The sequence below is a fragment of the Condylura cristata genome, unplaced genomic scaffold, assembly GCF_000260355.1.
Source record: "Condylura cristata isolate star-nosed mole 26May11 unplaced genomic scaffold, ConCri1.0 scaffold00016, whole genome shotgun sequence".
NCBI classification, from domain to species: domain Eukaryota; kingdom Metazoa; phylum Chordata; class Mammalia; order Eulipotyphla; family Talpidae; genus Condylura; species Condylura cristata.
In genome coordinates, this window is record NW_004567117.1 from 7,641,831 (window position 1) to 7,650,413 (window position 8,583).

Here is an 8,583-nt window from a genome sequence, read left to right on the forward strand (position 1 = left end):
CCCTCAGCAGTGTACTTAGTCTATCTGCCTGTTCTGCTCCCCACTCTGTCTCTGGTGAAGCCTCTCGCTGCCCCTGAGCCTCTGGCCTGCACCCCAGTTCTGTATGCACAAATAAATAAATCTTTAAAAAAAAGAGATACACCCAAGTTTGACAATGAAAAATTATATTCATATACCTAGTGCATGCATTGCTTAATATAAAACCACAATCAAGAAGGATGCAAAAATGAGTAGCTCCACTAGAAAGCACAATTTAACTTGGTTACTGCTATTTGTTTCATACCATAAGAAAGTTAATAAGGGAGAAAGTAAATTGGATGCTGTCATGTCAATACTGATTAGCATTTATTAGATTGTATTATGCTAATGGTATCAGAGAGATAATAAAAAGACTTTTTGATGAATGGCCATGTTCTTCACATCTGTGAACCAGATTGCAGAAAACTGATTTTGTTCAAAATAATGGTGACTTTCCGCCTCCCAATAAACAAATACTTCTGGCAGGTGTGGGTGTTGCCATACAAAATTGAACTTCTTCCCACTTTCCTCTGCACCACAAGATTTTAATACCCAAGCCACAGAAAGAAATTGAATCCAACTGAGAATTCTGTTTCTCAAGAGTCTTTGTGCTAATCATTTTGAAACTAGATGTGAGAAATAGTTCTAAGGAACAAAGTACTTAGAAAGAGCCCTGCCATCTAGTTCTGTGACTTATTAAAGTGGGCAATCAGCTACAGCAGTGCTTTTCTTAATGAGATGCCAAGACTAAAAAGGACAATTTTGCCACCAGGCCCTCACGGCTATTCCTCTCTCATACTCACTCTACTTTATGAAATATTCCTGTTCCACAGCCATGCACTTCTTAATGATTAATATGTCATTCACCTATTCCTAGTGGTTTAGCTTCTCATGTACTAGGTCACTGACCTTTTTAATTTTAAAATTCCTGGAAAATTCTTCTTCCAATAACACAGAAGGGCACATGCTTCTCACAGTCAGTGCAACAATTCAAAAGGAAAAACATCCTAACACACTGTTCTTCCCTCATTTATCCCACCCACCTACTCTTGGAGCCTCCATTTTCACAGTCAGTATGCCTTTCTCCATACATAGGAAGGGTATTTTTAAAAGAATAGGAATATTAGCTTCTTATCTTTCTTTTTTTATTTATTAAAGATTTATTTATTTTGCATACAAGAACTGGGGTACAGGTCAGAAGTGCGGGGAGGTGAGAGGATTCACAGGGAGAGTGGGAATCAGAACAGGCAGATCGACTGAAATACACTGCTCAGGGGAGCTGCAGGTGGGAGAGGAGAGATCTGCTGCGCCATGTGGGTCACCTCCATGGCCAGGGATCGAACTCATGCTATAGTGGCTGGTGGTAGCTTCATAGTGCTGTGTCTTAACCCCTCGCACCACCAGGGAAATAAGCCTCTTTTCTTTTTTGAAATACATAGTACAGATTCATCCAGATCAATGCTTGCTGTTTACATAATAGCCATTCTCTCCTGCTTCCCTACAAACAGAATCCTGATTTTATTCAGTCTTAATTTTCTATATTAAATGAACAAAAATATGATAAGGTAGTCAGCCTGCCCCCAGTTCCAAGAAACCATCGATTATCCCCATTCTTGTTCAACTTTTTGTTTCTACACAATTTTTATTAAAGTATAATATTAAAACAAAAGTATATAAACACCAACATGGGATTATCATTAAGCAATTTACCTATATAAACATCATCCAAATTAAAACACAAAATATTACCTGCTTTAGACTTGCTGAATTTTTGAATATTATATGGATTGAAAAATGCAGTAAATGTTCTTATGTATCTTGATTCTATTATTCAAATTGTGTCTGTGAGAGTCATCCTGGTAGTTACATGTAGTGTAATATTCCAGTGTATTTATGTTCACTTTATTATCATACTTATTACTAATAGAAATTTGCTTATTTCCATTTTTGGAAATAATGTCTGATAAGTATTCTTTTTTTTTTTTCAGGTAAACATCCCTGCCCATGTTTTCTTTGGCTACCCATATTTATGCATTCTTATTGAGATATACCTAAGATCAAAATTGTTTAATTCATAAGGCAGGTTTATGTTCATCTTTGTAGATATTTCCAGTTTACCAAAGTATTTGCACCAACTTATACTCCCAACATTACTATGTAAAACCCGCAGTCACTCCACATTCTAACACTTGTTATAGTATTTTTTTCTGTTTCTCTGTTGACTAATGCTACTAAGTCATTTTTATATACTATCGCTCACAGGTTTTATGATGTACTTGTTCAGGATTTTTTGTAAGTTTTCTGTTCCTTTTGATTTGTATGAATAGTTCACATCTTTAAAGACAACCTTTTGTCAAATATATGTATCATGTATATATTCTTCTACTCTGTGTTACATTTTTACATAAAAAATCTTAATCTTAATGAAATTCAGTTCAAAGTCTTTTCCTTGATAGGTAGTATATTTGCACCCTGTTTAAGGATCTTGAGAAGATTTCTCTAGGGTCTATTTCAGCGGCTTTTGCCCCTTTATTTTAATTTTTATTCAGATGTACAATCTAACTGGGATTGGTTTCCCTAATTGCTGAGATGAAAGTCACAGTTCATTTCTCTCTATAAAGATATCTAGTTGGCCCAGAACCCTCATTTCCACTGGATTGTCAACCTGACCCCTGCCTATGTGTGAGTCTGTATTGCTCTTCTTGTTCTTCCATTCGTTTATTTGTATCTACTAATGTGTTACTTTATCATTAAAAGCAATTTAGCTTTCTATAGAACTGAGGCATTCAGAGAGGGGAGGTTGTAGGGAAAGCCAAGCACAGAGCTTGGAGGGAGCACAATGTGACTGTGAGTGCTTTGGTGGTAGGTGCAATATAATAACATCACTGGAAGGGGTGGTCCTATATCTTCAGAATACGAACAGTGATGTAAACTATTGTTACCTCATTAAGTTTGTTTTACATAAATAAATTTTTAAAATTAGCCTTCAAATAATTTTGATATGTGGTGGTTAATACTTCAACCTTATTTCTTCTTGAAGAAGCTAACTCTGAAGATGCATTTATCAGAGATTAAACCATAAGATAAAAAAAAAGAGAAAGAGAATATAAGATAGCGACATATTTGTTGAACTATCTGAGGATAAGTTACATACAGGACATTGGCCCAGTTTGGGGAAAATGAAACAAGTTAGAAAGTTGGTAAGTAAATCCAACCTGGAAAGAAGAGTCTAAGGTACCACAATGCTACCCTAAGGAACATCAACATTCAAGGGAATAGACAGAGAAGGAGAAAGAAGAGGAGGAAAAGAAGGGATGGAAAGGTGAGAGAAAGCACATACACATTTGAGGTAGAAGTCACAAGTGCTAAGGGAAAGGAAATTTCAGAGCAGACATTCAGTGCAAATGTAATTTTGCCTGAAGGCTGAAAAGTGTCCTCTGCTTTTAGCAATAAGTAGTCAAGTGATGACTTTAGTGGGTGTTTGCTGGGGTGGCAGAAACCAATTAGAATAAGTGAAAGAGAAAACAGGCATAAGAGACAAGGTGGGCATTAACAACACCCTTTTAAATAACTTTTAAGAAAGGAAACAGCAATTAGAGCAGGTAAGAAAGGGTTGCTTGTCAATAGATCAATAAACTTTTTTTTTTTAAAGATTCATTCATTTATTTGTGCATACAGAACTGGGGTACAGGCCAGAGGCTCAGGGGCGGTGAGAGGCTTCACCAGAGACAGAGTGGGGAGCAGAACAGGAAGATCGACGAAGTACACTGCTGAAGGAAGCAGCGGGCTGGTCAGGAGAGGTCTGGCTCGCCACGTGGTCTCCTCCGGGGCAGGAGGCAGGCGGGGATCGAACTCATGCGGAAGTGGCTTCAGATTCTCAGTGCTGTGCTTTAAACCGCTGCGCCACCAGGGAGGGCCAGATCAATAAACATTTTATGCTGAGGGGACCCTGCAGTAGCACAGAAGTTCTAGAGAAATGATCATCAGTGGAATGATATCTAGGGCAAGATCTTTCTGCTGAGACAGGAAGAGGCCAATAATTGCAGTGGTAGAGTCTACAGAAAGGCAGAAGGCAGGGTCTTGAAGCCCTTTTCTGTTTTTTCTAAGGCTAGGGGAGGACTTTTGTGTGGTGGAGTGTGTGGAGTGGCATTAACCTCAATTGTGTCACCAAGCTTCTCAACCTCCAGATAGGGGAGAAAAGTGGTGTTGACTAAAAATTAGAGTTTTGCCAGGTAGCTATGGGAGAAAAGATGGGCAAGGGAATTGAGGGTTTTGAAAAAAGAAATTGAATTCTTTGTGTTTTTGCTAAACACAGTTTACAACTTAGTCCTATTCAATTTCTTCAGTCTCTATGGGAAGAAGCTAAAGAACTTGTCCAAAGTCACAATTAAGTTTATTGCCAGCAGTGGTATCCAAAATTCAGAATTTGTAATCCTATGTCCTTTCCATGGCGTCAGCTGGAGTTTCTGTCCCTCTGTCTGCTTTTTGCCCTTGTGCACTAACTTCCTGGGTGGATCACTGGAAAGCAAACACCAACTAACTGGGATAAGGCAAGTGTTTGCCTCTGACCTTGCTTTTGACCGTTACTGAGTAACTGGTTGCTTCATCCAGATATGAGTTGCTTGATTTACCTATTGGGACTTAGAAAACGTTTCTCTTTCTGCTGCTTTACACAGACATTGGGAATCACCATACTTGTACAATAGAAAAGAAAACTTAAGAAAAGACTAGGCTAGCAGTTGAATTGTGCACTGTAGGGAACTATTAAAATTTTTTTCTAGTTTTTTAGTTACCATATAGCCTTTTCTGATGCCAGTTCCTTTCATCCCACTTTGAACAATTTCCTTTGATTGTATTGCCTTCTTTGTTAAGAGAAAAATAGTCATTAATAAGATCATGGCCTTTGTGAAATAGCAAGAGACAAACTCCTTGCTGCTACTGTCACAGAAATTCTAATCACCATCTTTTTGATGGACATGCCAAAAAATGTAACACCATGCCCATGATTCAACCTTTTTTTTTTTTAATTGAATGACATCTCATTTGCTCTCAAGAGTTATTAGGTTACTTCTGAAAAATAAAAGAACCTGCTGCTGATTGGATTATACTTACACATGGAGAAATATATTTCAAGTACTTAACTATAATTATATGTCATACAAATTATCACAATTGCTAGCAAATCATTCCTAGTACACAAAATGAAAGATATCATTAAGGTTACAGATCCCCAAATAACATGAAGTAACAATACAATTAAAGAACCCTATAAAAATTCTGTTAAAATGACCATAAGTACAAGAATGACAAAAGTGTTTAAAATGGATTACCATTTTTTTGTTGCTGGACATCATCATCTTATTCAGGGTCAGAGTCACTAAAATTACCAAATAAAATAAACGATCCTCGTTTAAATTTGAATTTCAGATAACAACAGACAGCAAAGAACTTTCAGAGTAAGTGTGCATACTTGCATACAAATGTATTCATTATTACCTGAAATTCAAATTTCCCAGAGCCATCCTGTATTTTATTCTGGCAGCCCTACTCAGGATCCCCTTAACTGGAGCCTGGCATAAACATGACCTCCACTTACCAGCGAGGTTGCGTCTCTGATGCCACTTCTCAGGCGTCTCTCCTGCTCTGTCGTTGTGTGTCTGGACTCCTGTGAAATAATCCTTGAGCCAGTGACTGCTCCACAGGCTGAAGAGAAGGTGAGGAGTTCTGTAGTTTTCATAGAATAGGTATAGCTGGAGGACTCAGGTGCTGGATGACAGAAAGCAGAAACACAATTGTGAGGGAAGAAAATCTAGGACCTTCACAGTGGGTCACAAAATCTAGCACACTGTGATGTCTCCAAAGTGAATCCTTTTAATAATTCCTGATGAAACTCTCCTGTCAAGTCAGTAAGTGGGGCTTTTATTCTGAATGTACTTCTCAGTGATGCTAAAGCATGCATATTAAAGACATTTCCTGAAACTTCTCCCATTCCCTTCCATGTATTTATTTTACTTTCCTAGAGTAGAATACAACATTTTTAGAGCTTTATTTCTGTGGTTTTTGGGGAGCGTGGGAGGGGAACATCATATTGATCAGGATATTGGAAAGCAAGTGGCAGAATAGGAGTGAAATTTTCCTCAAACTTTAATGTTTGTGGGCAGTATGCTGGGAAATGAGAGTGGACAGTGGGGTGGTGACTTTCTACAGGAGCCTTACTTTGACACTAGCCCCATCTTCAGTAACACCCTGATATCCAGTCTTCTTACTCTTTACTGATTGATTATACACACCTAGAATATGATTTTCCCCATTATGAAGTCTTAGAAGTGGATGTATATGTATATTCATACACACACCTGATAACTGATTAAGAATAAATACAATGTATGTTCATTCAGAAAAATTGGCTAATTCAAATAAATATAAAAAGGAAGTCATTGTCCATGATTCAGAAATGACTTACGATTTTAGCATGTCCATTGGTTTTTATGCCAATTTATTTATATATTTATGAAATTGCATTTTCTCATTAATATCAAATTATGATCATTTCTTACCATCAGAATGGTCATTATTGTGGTAAAGCCATTTAGCTTTCAAATCATGGTTTCTCCAGTTCTAAACACCAGCTAGCCAATCTGACAGTGTTTTTCTAGGGGACCCAATGAAACACATATATGAATGTTAATTTAATGGTACTGTATAAAAAAAATCATAATTACTGCCTCAACTAAAACAACTGAAATAAATATTTGGTTTTCTAAGACAAGTATGAGAAACGGAGAGACTTGGGTTTCACAGAGGATTCTAAAGATAATTTAAATTCTAGTTCAATCTGGCTGCTGTGGTGACTGTAATGATTTTGGATATACTTGATTATTGTCCTTTCTACTTGGCAGGGAAATAAATCATTTTATGAGACTAGATTGCATTTAACACCTCCACAATAAAAAGGAGGAGATTCACATTAAACGTTGATTTACTTCTGACTAGAGCTTTAGCAATTCTGACCAAGTTACTGAATTTGACAGCAGAAGAAATATAAGCATCCAACAGTGGATTGTTCCAAGTGAAAACAACTATGCCACTTCCAGAAACATTTGGCAAGCAATTTGTGTGGGGAGAAAAAACGTACTATAGGCAAAAATGAATAAATGACAACCCAGCCATCAATGGATGCCCTGTGGAGTAACCAGAACTAACAGAGAGACTTCCTGCTGTGACTTCAGAGTCATAATTCCTTCCTGTGACTGCATGCAAATAAAGGAAGAGTTGGCTTGATGTGACTATATCAAGCAATTTACGAGTCAGCATAAATAAATAAAAATGACAAGGAAACTAAGTAATTGCTTCTATTTACTATTGACTGTTTACTCTTAAAGTTATATAAAAATAATAAATAATGAAATCTGAACAGTATCAGGGCATACCTATTGGCTGGATTTAAATTTCAAAACATAATCAGCATTCTACATGAAGATTTTTTGAAGATTAGTTATCTGTATAGATATTAATAGTATAGACATTATGCTATTAAGGAGGATAGCAATCTCCCTCTTGTCAGAAGATAGAGATAAATTATTTCTGATTTAAATCTCAGGTACTAAAATATTTGCAACTTTCGAATATTACCAAGATTTTGTAGGCTTCACTAGGGCAGTGATATCTCTGCAGTATAGAGGCCAGAAGAGAAAATATTCAGTCTTTGATTTCAAATATTTAACAATTTGCTTTCCTCAAATACAGACATGCTAAAATCCCTTCCTTCTGAAATACCTAAAGCAAACTTTGCAGTCTTTCTAAATCAAATGTTAAAAATCAGCTCATTGTGACATGAAATGGAGTAAATCTTACAAACCATTGTGTCTTACATTAGTTGTTATCCTGTACTTATGTCAGAAAATGTCATGACAGTCTTCTGAAACATTACTAGCACTGTACCTGCTATTTCTGTACATTTTAATTTACTTTATTCTCAGTTAAATGTCCTATGTCCTTATTCTTTAGCAAGTGGATCTTAGAGGGGAGTGATAGCACCAAATACACCTGGCCCCAACTCATGTGCGCCAATAGGTAGTCCAGCCTTTACTTTGCTGACTCAACAACAGCAAAGCAGTTCTCAGTTATTGTAGAAACCAGCAAAGTTTTTAAAAAATCAAATAAAATTAAACAAAGACATAATGTCACCGTGGACAAAGTAAAATTAGTTTGACCCTCTGATTTACTAGACATTTCTGGAAAAAGAAGTGGGGACAGATTCCAGGAGCAAAGTAAGCGGACAAAAATGTTCAACACACAGCAACTTGACACCTCAAGAGAGCATAATGTGACAAGGCAGAATAAATCTCCACGCTCCAACCACAGGCAGGAAAGACTATACCTCCTTGATAAGAATTCGTAATTGCTATAACAAAGAGCTCCAGGAAACAAAAGAGAACTCAGAAAGGTAAGTCAAAGTGCTATGAGAAAATCTAATCAAAGTGATAAAACAAATTTCAGAAGCAATGAATGAGCTCAGAAGCAAAATTATGAACACGAAACAAAAATTAAAACATAATCAACATC

At 36.8% G+C, this 8,583-nt stretch overlaps 1 long non-coding RNA gene across 1 annotated transcript in view; it reads right to left on the minus strand.

The window, feature by feature from the left end:
- Window positions 1-8,583, minus strand: part of LOC105853719 — a 15,603-nt gene that overhangs the window by 1,057 nt on the left and 5,963 nt on the right. The window contains exon 2 of the long non-coding RNA XR_001145504.1: window positions 5,615-5,784. This is a non-coding gene — a long non-coding RNA (uncharacterized LOC105853719). The remainder of the gene's footprint in view (window positions 1-5,614; window positions 5,785-8,583) is intronic.